We start from the raw sequence: 12,547 nt of genomic DNA, 5'->3' as shown, positions 1-12,547 counted from the left end.
GTTCGCGCAGATGTTTGAGTAGCACGGCGGAATTATACGCAAATAAGTTTGGGCACATACTCCCTCACCTTGAAAGTGTGACTTACTCCCCGCGCAATGGGGCTAGTTGGTATTTTATGTTAATATAGGAAGCCTTATGAGGTATTTAAAACTAAGAGAAAAGTGTTTATGGTGTACCTTTGAATCGTACATGTGTGTATAAATTTTTGTTTTAATTAGCAGTAAATTACGTCCGAGCAGTATGTTTAAGCCGGAGTTATTGTCAGATGAGCTGACCTATGAGTTACAGCTACGCAATTTGCCCTCCAGTGGCAATGTCCAAGTCCTCAGGAAGAGACTCAGAGCCGCCCTTCAAGATGGCGTGCCCACTAGTATATCGAATTTGGATTTAGATGTAACTGGAGAATTCAACCTTGCTTGCGCCAAGTTTTATGATATATCGGCTTTCGTAAGCTACCTAGATGTTGAGGAAAATTTACCCAATGTCGAGGGACATATAGTCAGGCTAAAACATGTTACCCGACGCTTACAAAACCTGAAACAGCTTTCGGCAGACATTCTCCACGGAATTTATATAAAGGAGATAGAACGATGTTTGCAACAGACGGCAGGTTTTCATACAAAATTAGCGGCTAGAGCAGCCTTTTTGGAAGATGCACGACGCAGTCAGCACTATGTTGCTGAAGCACAGGCTCTCGGCATCGATTGCCCCGCCTTCCCGGAAGGGGACTCTCCTAGCTTGCCCCTGGGGGTAGAGCAACCCGACACGCGACAATCAGAAGTACGGGCGACGGTAAACAGACAGGAGAGGGAAACTAGCGGATCGCCAGACGCAGCCCCTGACTCTCAGCCACTGACGTCGCTTCCAAATCAACCAATATCCGTATCTACCACTCATTCAAAGCCGCTTGTGCATTTGACGACAGCGGCGACAAACATTATAACGGGTCACGTGACACCGCACCCCGTTACTAGCGTGACATTTTCACAGGGATTACCAACCTTGGCACACCAAATGACGCAACCATACCCACAAAACATGTTTTTCCCGTATCCGACCGCTCAGGGGTATTTTAATCCTTATGCTCAATTCCAGCCACAGTTTCCTTCATGGCAAACCACTCCACTTCCGAGTGCTGGTATTTTGCAGCCACCACTCACCACGCCCCAGCTCACTCCACCACAAATCAGCCCCTCGGGCGCGACTCGGGAACAGGCTCAGTCGCACCCGGTGCCACAAAATCAGCCTTCACCTCAGCCGGCAGTATCCGTGGCTCATCCCCATGACTCAGTACTGAGGAGCACGACAGCCCCAGAAACTGGCTACAGTTTCTACGGAAAAATCACCCATCCTGAAGAAAGGCTACTCAAAGATTTGCCAGAGGCGTCGGGTCTGGACGCACACAAACTGATTGATTTTCTTCGAGTCTTGTTAAAGCTACGGCAAAAAGGAGGGATTCCCGACAAACAAATTTTTGAAATTGTTTATCCGTACACCCAAGCTCCCTTAAGCGAGCGGATCATGGCAGCCATTGAGAATGACCTCACTTTCGACGAGTTTCATGAAAACGTGTTAAAGTTTTGTATACCGAGTAGGCTACTCACAAACATCCGGTTGGAGTGGTTTAACCGCTTGCAGCAGCGTAATGAAGCCTTGCCGAATTGCGTTGCTGACATACGTGAAGCCAACCAGGTACTCAGGCTAAATGTTCCAGAGAGAGGTCGTGAGTACGATTCTAGACGGTTTGAACCCAGCGGAGCGTTCGCGCTCAGTGTTCCAGGCGCGCCCTCAAAATTATGCTGAGCTAGATAAACTTTGCGTAGGTACATGCCACAAACACAGAGTACACTGATTTTCAGAAAAATAAATAAGCTACATTCGCTAGTCAACAAGGTAGCAGCACGGGAACAGAGCGCAGTAATACACACTATAAGAATGTAGCACAGAAACATCAGGGCAATACATTTTTCTCTTCAAGGCCACAAGGTAGATATCAACAAAATGTGTATTGTGATTTCTGTAAAAGAGACGGACATTCTCTGTCCCAGTGTTACCTCAAAAACAAAAAACAAAATAACAACACTCCAAAAAACGCATAACGCGGGGGCCCGAACAACTTTATTTAGGGCCACTGAAAAATTCAAGTGTTAAAATTTTTTCTTATAAATGGGAAGTTCAACTTGCGCAAAATAATGACAGTTCACAAGAAAAAATAACTACACAAAAACAATAATCATAAGTACAAGGAGCCCAGGAATAAAAGTAACAAGCGAGGTCACAAACGTAAACAAAGGAAGCACAATAGCAGGAGTAATAGCAAAAATAAGGGAAATGATAATTCAACGCACACGTACTCATGTAAGACATGTGTTGATCCTACAAATAAGGGCAAGAGAAAGTGCCACCAAATTTTTAGCAATATTCCTACGGTAATTCCATATGCAGTAACAACGATTGGCGAACACACTGTACCGGGACTAATTGATACGGGATCAGCGCGCAGCCTGATTTCTGGGCAGTTGTTTAACAAGTTTAAACAAAGCAAATTAATTCTAAGAACTGAGACCACTAAGTTACATTGCTTCACAGCTTCTGAGCAGCCATTAAATATTAAGTTAGCAGTTATGATCAAGGTGAAAATTGATTTATATTCATGGAATTTCCCATTTTTGGTGTCGGATCAACTCGCCACAGACCTAATCTACGGGTCTGATTTCATTGCCAAGACAGGCCTAATCATTAATCTTCAGGCTAAGAATTTTGTTTTCAAATTCAATATGGGTAATCCTATTCCTTGTGGAACCCCTGAACAAATAGTTTCGGTTCCGGCCGAGCCAACGGCAGCCATCTTGGATCAGGGAAACACCATTTCACACGAGCACCTTGATACACAGCAGCAGGCCGCCATTGATGAATTATTCAGCAGTTTTCCAGATGTCTTGACTAGTAAACTAGGTCGCACGAATTTAATCGAGTACCAAATTGAGTTAACGGATAAAATACCAGTGAGATCTCACCCTTATCAATTTTTAGGCCCTAAGATGCAGACGATGCGCAATCATGTTCAGGAACTTTTGGACAAAGGTGTAATCGAACCCTCGACCTCCACCTACAGTTCCCCAGCCTTTCTGGAGCCTAAGGGCAAGGATCAACAACGATGTGTAATTGATTACAGAAAGGTTAATGAGAAAATAGTCATTCAAAACATACCTTTGCCAGACCTAAACACTGCTTTTCATTGGTTCAGTAAGGCCAAATATCTTAGTGTGTTTGATCTAAATTCTGCTTACCACCAAATTCTCTTTACTGCGGATTCAAAACCCATCACAGCCTTCTGTGTCCCTTGGAACTTGTACCAATACACAGTAGTACCTTTCGGACTGGCCACTACAGCCCAAGTACTAACTCGACTCCTGGATCAGATACTAGGAGATCTAAAATTCAAAACAGTGTACAATTATCTAGACGATGTCGTCGTATATTCAGAAACATTTGAAGAACACATCAAACATTTAGAGGAAGTCCTAAGTAGATTTAGTAAAGCAGGGTTGACAGTCAGCACCAAAAGGTTAAGTTTGCAGTCCAAGAACTGTTTTTTCTAGGACACTTGGTTTCTAGCAAGGGAGTCACCATTGATCCTTCACGTACACAAGCTATTCGTGATTTTCCGCCTCCTACAAACCCTAAGGGTATTTCACCTTTTATTGGTATGGCAAATTTTTACTCAAAATATATTCTTAATTTCGCTGAGCACGCAGCACCACTAAATATGTTGCGTAAGATAAACACACCTTTCACATGGGGTCCGGAACAAAAAAAAAAGCTTTTAATTTCCTGAAACAGGCGATTTCTTCCCCGCCTGTACTCCGCATGGCAGACTTCACCAAACCTTTCATTTTACAGACTGATGCGTCCAGTGTGGCTATTGGCACAGTACTGTCACAGGAAGTCGAAGGCTGCAGACAGCCCATTGCGTTTGCGTCGCGGACACTTACCCACGCCGAGAGAAAAGCCTCCTCGATCTACGAATTAGAATGCCTCGCCGTGGTATTTGGCATCGACAAATTCCGTCAATTTATAGAACACAGGGAATTCCTGTTAGAGACAGATAATCAGGCATTAGCCTGGCTTTTAGCACACCCGAAACAATTAGGGAAACTCGGGCGGTGGATTGCAAATATTTCCTGTTTGAAGTTCAAAATCCAACACATTCGTGGCACACAGAACATAGTAGCGGACACACTGTCTCGCATGTTCGAAAACCCAACTCAGACCCCGCCCGAAGGAACACCACTCTTAATTTTGTACACATAAATTTAAAGGAAAAGTTGTGAATAAGTTTTAGTCTTAATTTTTTGTGAGGGATGGCCTGTCGGGTACTTCAGTGCTGTTCGGAAGCAGTCTGGATATATACATGTATATATATTATGTATAGCTTATATCTAAAGCCTATAAAATATTTTATTTTAGTTTCTTATCAAATTCCGTGATCATAACTTTAGAATAACAAATATGTACAACAAAATGACAGCAAAATCAAACAAAATGACTTCTCCAATTAAGCTTAAAAAAAAAAAAACCATGAAGGTGAGTCAAGCCACAAAAAAAAACTTGCAATTAAATTTTGAAGCCTTTTAACCATGGCATGTATAGATGACCCTTTCTTTAATATTATAATAGTGAATTTCCTCCACTAGGATTTTACCTGGACAGTTTCGTGAACGAAACCCACAATGCTCTTCTTGGCGAGACCAGGTCAAGCCTTGCTCCAGAAGAAAAAAAAGGAAAAAAAAAGGGGGGGGGGGAAGATAAGCAGTAGCCCCTCTAGAGCCAGAATTACATTATATTGTTATTTTGTTTTATTTTTGAGGATATTGTTATGTTTACTTAAATACTTAAAAATTATGTGCTAAACCTTTTTTACTAGGTAGTACTAGAAACCAGAACTATTATAGTTAGGTCGCTCATCACCGTAATATATATATATATATATATATAATGTTACGAACGTCAGCAGAGATGCGGCGCGCAGGTGCAGTGCTAGCTGGCTGACAGGTGGCCACTGCAACATGAGACATGCTGCGCGCACCTAGGTCGCCGTCCCCCCCCCCCCCCTCTTTTCCACCGCTATCCGCGCGGCGCTGATAGTTTGACATCCGAAACCTGACAGCTGCGGAGTTACGCGAGCCGCCGACACGTGTTTCAAGAGATTTATGCCGTATGGTCGGCACCGGTTTGACGCGACAGGCCCCAGCCGCGCTCGTGAGTTCTAGAAATGTGATATATAAAACGAGGACGCCGGCCTCAGAGTTCAGTTCAGTGGAGTCGGGAGTTCTCCCGCGGCGGAGTTTCCGGGCGATAGAGCGGCGAAGTCCCTGGACGAAGGTCCCAGGGCGAAGAGTTCAGTTTCGGGCGATAGTGTTGCGGGCGCGACGGAGTTCAAGAGCGAAGTCCCGAGCGAGGCGTCGAGCGGACCCTCGGCGAAGGCAAGTGAGTCGGCGGCGGCGGAGTGCGGCGACGGAATCCCACGAGGGGTGCTGTGGCGAGAGTTGCGCCAGAGGTGCGGCCCAGCGAGGTGTGCGGTGTGTAAAAACGAGTGACCGGGGAAACAACGTTTTTTTTAAGTACAATTGATTAATTGGCATTTTTAGATTATTTGCTTGTAAATTAAATAGTGGCAATGAATAAAACTGTGTGTGTGATAAAATATTTAATTGAGCTATCCTTTGCGAACCTGGTAAATCGCAACATTTTTGGTGTCAGAAGTGGGATAGCACTAATTTAAAGAATTTAGGATTAGTTTATAGTGAATTAAAATTTAATTAGATGTTAGAGATTGCAAAAGTGTTAGGATCTGTAGTTAGTTTTGAGTGTAGTAGTTTTAAAATTAGTGTGTTTCATAGGGGTTTAGGTTAGCACATAGGGGAAATTGCAGTGTCGTCATAAGACATTAGTGTTAGACTTGTAGTGTATGTGGACAAGAAAGATGGCTGCCGACGATCTTAAGAATGTCCTGGCATTCGTGGCCGAACTGAAGAGTGGCCAGGAAGATATAAAGAATAAAATGAAGAGTTACAAGGAAGAACTGAAGATTAGCCAGGAAGAAATGAAAAATAAAATTGATAACTGCGAGGAGGAGATGAAGAATAATCAGGAGAAAATGGAGAATAGGCTGGACGAGATGAAGAAATGAATAGTGGCCATAAAGAAATGAAGAATAAAATTTTTAACTGCCAAGAGGAGATGAAGAATGCTATGAAGGAAGAGATAGAGGACATCAAGAAAAACCAAGAAGAAATGAAAAAGATCGATGAAACCAGCAACCAGTTGGAAGGCAAAGTACAGTGTTTAGAGCAACATGTGGAAGAACATGAATAACTAGTAGCACAACAGCTGCCCAACTAGAACACACCACAGAACAGCGAATATCAGAGGTAACTGAAGAATGCCTTCGGATGCTCAAGGATGCTACATGTGCTACGAAAAGGAGCAGTTATTCTGGAGATGTGAAGGTGGAAGGCGCAACCTGTCACTCAAAATTCAAGCCACCCACCATTGATGGCCAATTGTCATGGGCTGTCTACAGGCGACAGTTTAAGGCAGCTGCTTAAGTAAATGGGTGGGACGATGAAGAAAAGACTATGGCACTCGTCTTTGCCCTGCGAGTATCTCCACTAGAGCTGCTGCAGACCATACCAGGTACAGACCAGAAAGAATATGGGGTATTAGCAGAGACCCTTGAGCTGAGGTATGTTGACCAACACATGGGTGTACAGAACAACCCTGAAGACACATCAACAGAGATCTTCGGAAACCCTCCAAGAGTTCGAAGCTGACATCGAGCGACTCATGCACCTCGCCTACCCAGAAGCACCAACAGAGTTCCGCCAGCAGCTAGCTACTAGTGCTTTTAAAGACAGGCTCCGAGATGCGGAGGTTCAGTAAACTCTTCGTTTGGCCCGACAAAAGAAGAGCTGCGAGGCCTTGGTTCATGCCCTGAAAATCGAGGCAGCATGCAGTGCCTCAAGAAACACAAGCATCAGGACAAGGAGAGCTGGAATGGAGCCCTACAATGCAGCAAATGCTAGAAACACCACTAATGAAGTATATATTCTAAGGGCATTGAGGAAGCTGCTGAATGATACTCCAGGTTACCAGATCAAAAGAGCAGGAGGACGCCCGCGGTGCTTCATCTGCAATGAACTAGGACACATCAAGTAGGACTGTCCGACACACAGGAAGACAACACAACAGAAAGAAATACAAGAAGAATAACAGGGAAACGAGAAATAGCTGGTATGAGGGGGCGAATGCCAGCTCTACAGGAAATTGTAGCCCCTAGGGTTTTTCCTGTATCCGTATTTCGTAGAGGCCATGACAGTTTTTTGCTCAATGGATGGATCAATGATAGACAGTGTTTACTTACTGTTGACACAGGAGCATAGGCATCTATTATTCGCATGGATATTGTAAATAGAGAAAAACTGAAGAGAACACCCATTCCATACTGACTCAAAACAGCAACTGGCGACACCTCACCTGTGCATGGACAGTTGGATCTGGAGTTAAGGATTGGAACTTGGACATTATCACAGACATTTCTTGTTGCTGATATCACCGATGAGGTAATATTAGGAGTATACATCATGAATCGATACAGATTCGTTATTGACATGGAAGGACAGGTACTGCGTATTAAAGATGAAGAGGTGGCTTTGTTTACTCCCGACTAACTAGAAGTTCCTGTAATGCAAGTGTAAGTTAGCGAAACTGTTTCAACTCCAGCAAATCATGAGAAGATAATAGGTAGGATTACGGGAGACCCTAGGGGCAACATGAGCTACCTGATAGAGCCAGATATGAAGTTAGGATCGAAGACACTCCTGGTCGCTCGAAGCATTGCAAGATGCGGCGAGGTTGTACCAGTCAGGGTGGCCAACCTCGATTATTAAACAAAGGTCCTTAAACCAGGGTACCCAATAGCTAGCTGCGAACCAGTCTCTTGGGTAGGCCAGTTCGAGTCTTCCTTACCTGTTGGACATGATGCGCAAACACTGAACCCGAATCTAGAGCAACTACTAAGGCGATGCCAAAATAATCTGACAGGTGGGGAAATAGAAGTAGCAGCTTTTCTGGTAAACAACCAGGATGTATTTTCCTCAGGGGATACTGACCTTGGGAGAACAAGCCTGGTCTATCATCGCATCAACACAGGTGATGCAGAGCCGATCCGACAGGCACCACGACAGCTGCCTCTAGCAAAACAGGAAGAGGCTGAGAAGTTGATCGCGGGTATGATGGAAGGTGGTATAATAGATCCACCAGCCAGTCCTTGGGTTTCCCCAGTTGTTTTAGTGGCGAAGAAGGATGGCCAACTGAGGTTTTGTGTGGACTACCGGAAGCTGAATGACATCACCAAAAAGGACAGCTACCCCCTCCCACTTATCGATGACACACTTAATACACTCTCTGGCACCAGATGGTTCTCTACATTGGACCTGAAGAGTGGTTACTGGCAAGTGGAGCTACACCCAGAGGATAAGGAGAAGACTGCTTTTACGACAGGTAGTGGCCTGTTCCAGTTCACTGTGTTACCATTCGGGTTATGTAATGCTCCTGCAACTTTTGAGAGATTTATGGAGCTTGTCCTGCATGGCTTGACTTGGAAAACATGCCTAGTATATCTGGACAAGATTATTGTAATAGGTAATTCAGTGAAGGAACATTTGCAAAATCTCCATGATGTATTCGACAGGCTTTGCCATTCCCAACTTAAGTTAAGTCCTAAGAAGTGCTTTTTGTTCCAGCATGAGGTATCGCAGGATGGAGTGCGAACAGATCTTGAGAAGATCCGTTCTGTTATGGAGTGGCCTCAACCTAAGAACAAGCATGAAGTAAGAAGTTTTCTGGGACTCTGTACTTACTACAGACGGTTTGTTGCACGGGTTCTCGACAATCGCAAAACCACTGTATCAGCTGACCGAGGACAAGAGACAATTTATATGGATCTCTGCATGCGAGATGGCATTTCAAGACCTCAAGAAATCCCTGTGTTCTAGCCCCATACTTGCCTACCACCATCTACATGGAGAGTATATCTTCGACACAGATGCAAGCAGAGATGGTTTGGGTGCTGTCCTGTCCCAGGTTCAGGGTGGAAATTAACGAGTAATAGCAATAGCATACTACAGCAAAGTTTTGTCTAAGCCTGAACACAACTATTGTGTCACAAGATGAGAACTCTTGGCTGTAGTAAAGTCTTTGCAAAATTTCCACAAATATTTATTTGGGAGAAAATTTCTTTTACGCACTGACCATGCCACACTTAAGTAGCTACTACAATTCAAAACTCTAGAGGGACAACTTGCTAGGTGGATTTAACAGATACAGCACTATGATTGTCGGATAGAACACTGGAAAGGCCTAATTCACAGCAATGCCAATGCCCTCTCCCGAAGGCCTTGCAGGTAGGCTGTAAGTATTGTAACAGGGCAGAGAAAAATGAGGGGATTAAAGCTATTCGGCGAACAACGATAACTAATGGGGAAGAAAAATGGGATAGTGCCAGCTTGAAGGCAGCGCAGTGGCAAGATCCTGACCTGGCACCTATCATAAGTTTGTTAGAGAGTGGCGCTGGACATCCAAAATGGCATGAAATCTCCAGTGACCGAAGGGCGGTGAAAGCTTACTGGACGCGGTGGGATTCCTTGAGAATTGTGGATGGGCTACTAATGAGGGCATGGGAGAGACCGAATGGAAAAGTAGTTACCATGCAACTACTCCTTCCAAAGAGTCTAGTGGCATAGGTGTTGAAAGAAATTCATGATGGTACCTCTGGTGGTCATATAGGGGTGAACAAAACTTTAGCCAAGACCCGTAAATGCTTCTATTGGTTGAGGTGTCGCCAGGTTGTGGAGGCTTGGTGTAGACAATGCGAAGCATATTCGGCTAAAAAGGGGCCACAACACCGAAGTCATGGGAAAATGAGGGCATACAATGTAGGGGCCCCCTTTGAGAGGATAGCCATCGACATCGCTAGACCATTTCCCAAGACTATAGATGGTAACTGGTATATTCTGGTAGCAATGGATTACTTCAGCAAGTGGCCAGAGGCTTATGCACTTCCTAATCAAGAAGCCTCCACTATTGCAGATACAATAATCAACAACTTCATTTGCAGATTTGGGGTACCAATGGAGCTCCACTCAGACCAAGGCCGCAATTTCGAATAGACAATATTTTAGGATGTGTGTCGGTTACTGGGAATAAATGAAACCAGGACTACAGCCCTACATCCTCAGTCTTATAGCATGGTGAAGAGGTTCAACAGGACTCTGGAGGAACACCTTGCCAAAGTTGTGGCCGAGCATCAACAGGATTGGGATCAACACATCCAGTTATTCCTAATGGCATATAGATCTACCATCCTTGACTCCACTGGGCAGACCCCTGCGAGTATTGTGTTTGGACAGGAGTTGAGTCTGCCCTGTGATGTCAAGTTCGGTCGTCCGCGCAAGGAGCCGACCAGCACTACTGAATATGTAAATCATCTAGAGGAGCGAATGTCACTTCTACACGAGGAGGCCCGCAGGAATCTTCGATTACCGACGAATCTAATGAAGACTTGGTATGACCTGAAATCCAATTCATCCGGATTCCAGAAGGGTGATTTAGTGTGGTTGTATAACCCGCAACGAAGAAAGGGAAGGTGCCCTAAACTTCAAGCATCATGGGAAGGCCCCTATGAGGTCTTAAAGCACCTAAATGATGTGGTTTACAGGATCCAGAGAGGAAAACAGGGACGTATGAAAGTGTTACATTTGGACCGCTTAAGGGAATATGCTGGAAGGGATGCGTTACCTGTTCGAGAAGAACAGATTTAAGGAGGGGTAATGTTACGAACGTTAGCAGAGCTGCGGCGTGCAGGTGCAGCGCTAGCTGGCTGACAGGTGGCCTCTGCAACATGAGACATGCTGCGCGCACCTGGGTCGCAGTTTCCCCCCTTCATTCCCTCCCTACCCGCGCGGCGCTGATAGTTTGACATCCGAAACCTGACAGCTGCGGAGTTACGCGAGCCGCCGACACGTGTTTCGAGAGATTTCTGCCGTCGGATCGGCGCGGAATGACGCGACAGGCCCCAGCCGCGTTCGTGAGTCCTAGAAATGTGATATATAAAACGAGGACGCCGGCCTCAGAGTTCAGTTCAGTGGAGTCGGGAGTTCTCCCGCGGCGGAGTTTGCGGGCGATAGAGCGGCGAAGTCCCTGGACGAAGGTCCCAGGGCGAAGAGTTCAGTTCCGGGCGATAGTGTCGCGGGCGCGGCGAGAGTCCCGAGCGAAGTCCCGAGCGGAGCGTTGAACATATTCTCGGCGAAGGCAAGTGCGTCGGCGGCGGCGGAGTGCGGCGGCGAAGTCCCGCGGCGGAGATCCACGAGGGGTGCTGCGGCGAGAGTTGCGCCAGAGGTGCGGTCCAGCGAGGTGTGCGGTGTTTAAAAACGAGTGACTGGGGAAGCAACTTTTTTAAGTACAATTGATTAATTGGCATTTTTAGATTATTTGTTAGTAATGTAAAGAGTGGTTATAAATAAAACTGTGTGTGTAATAAAATCTTTAATTGTGCTATCCTTTACGAACCCGATAAATCGCAACTATATATATATGTATATATATGTATATATATAGACACACACATATCACTGTCATTGCTGAACATCGAAAATGTGACCTTAACATTGAATGAGTTACAACATATGACACTTCGACGTCATTTCTATAAGTTGAATTGCATGATTTCAAAGCCTATTTTAATGTTTGGTACTTAAAAAAAATAACATCAAAAAAGTGATTTGTCACTAATTAATTTTGGAGAAGTATTTTTTTTTTTTAAACCAGAAAGTGATGGGATGGTTTAAAGAAATGTACAAAACAAATACATGTTTTTTTTATGTCCATATTTAATAAATACTTGGCATTGACATTTCATCACATACCTGAGAGATGCAAAAAATGTTTTCAATTAGGTTTGGTTTAACACTTGTAAATAAAATAAACATACGTTTTGACAGTAAATGTGACATGTTCACCAGCTTTTCTCGTTTGATACTGAAAAATACACATAGTACTGAGAAAATGTAAAAAAAAAAAGATATGTATTTAAAATAATCGAAACTCTGATGGGTTTGTAATGATATTTACTACAGCCTATCAAATCATATCAAGTTTTTTCGCAGGAGTATAAATACAAGTTTGTTTACAGCTATGCATTGAGAAATTAAATTTGATAGATCTGACAACGCAGACACGTATCTTTGCTCGTGAATATGTCTGTTGTATCGGGTACAGCACCTTCAGTTAGCTCGTAAAAGGTTGACTAGAGTTTGTCTGGTTGGTTTGGTGATTGATTACTCAGGATGCCACATTATGCATTATTAAGTGGTTCCTGTCATAAGAGGCAATGTTGTTATGTTGAAATTACTGTTGAAAGAAAGGTGTAGACTGCACTTATCGTCATCATGTCCATTTGTGAAGCGCGCTCCTTGACCCCGAAGT

This window comes from Bacillus rossius, chromosome 1 (assembly GCF_032445375.1).
Source record: "Bacillus rossius redtenbacheri isolate Brsri chromosome 1, Brsri_v3, whole genome shotgun sequence".
NCBI classification, from domain to species: domain Eukaryota; kingdom Metazoa; phylum Arthropoda; class Insecta; order Phasmatodea; family Bacillidae; genus Bacillus; species Bacillus rossius.
This window is presented reverse-complemented; position numbering follows the sequence as displayed.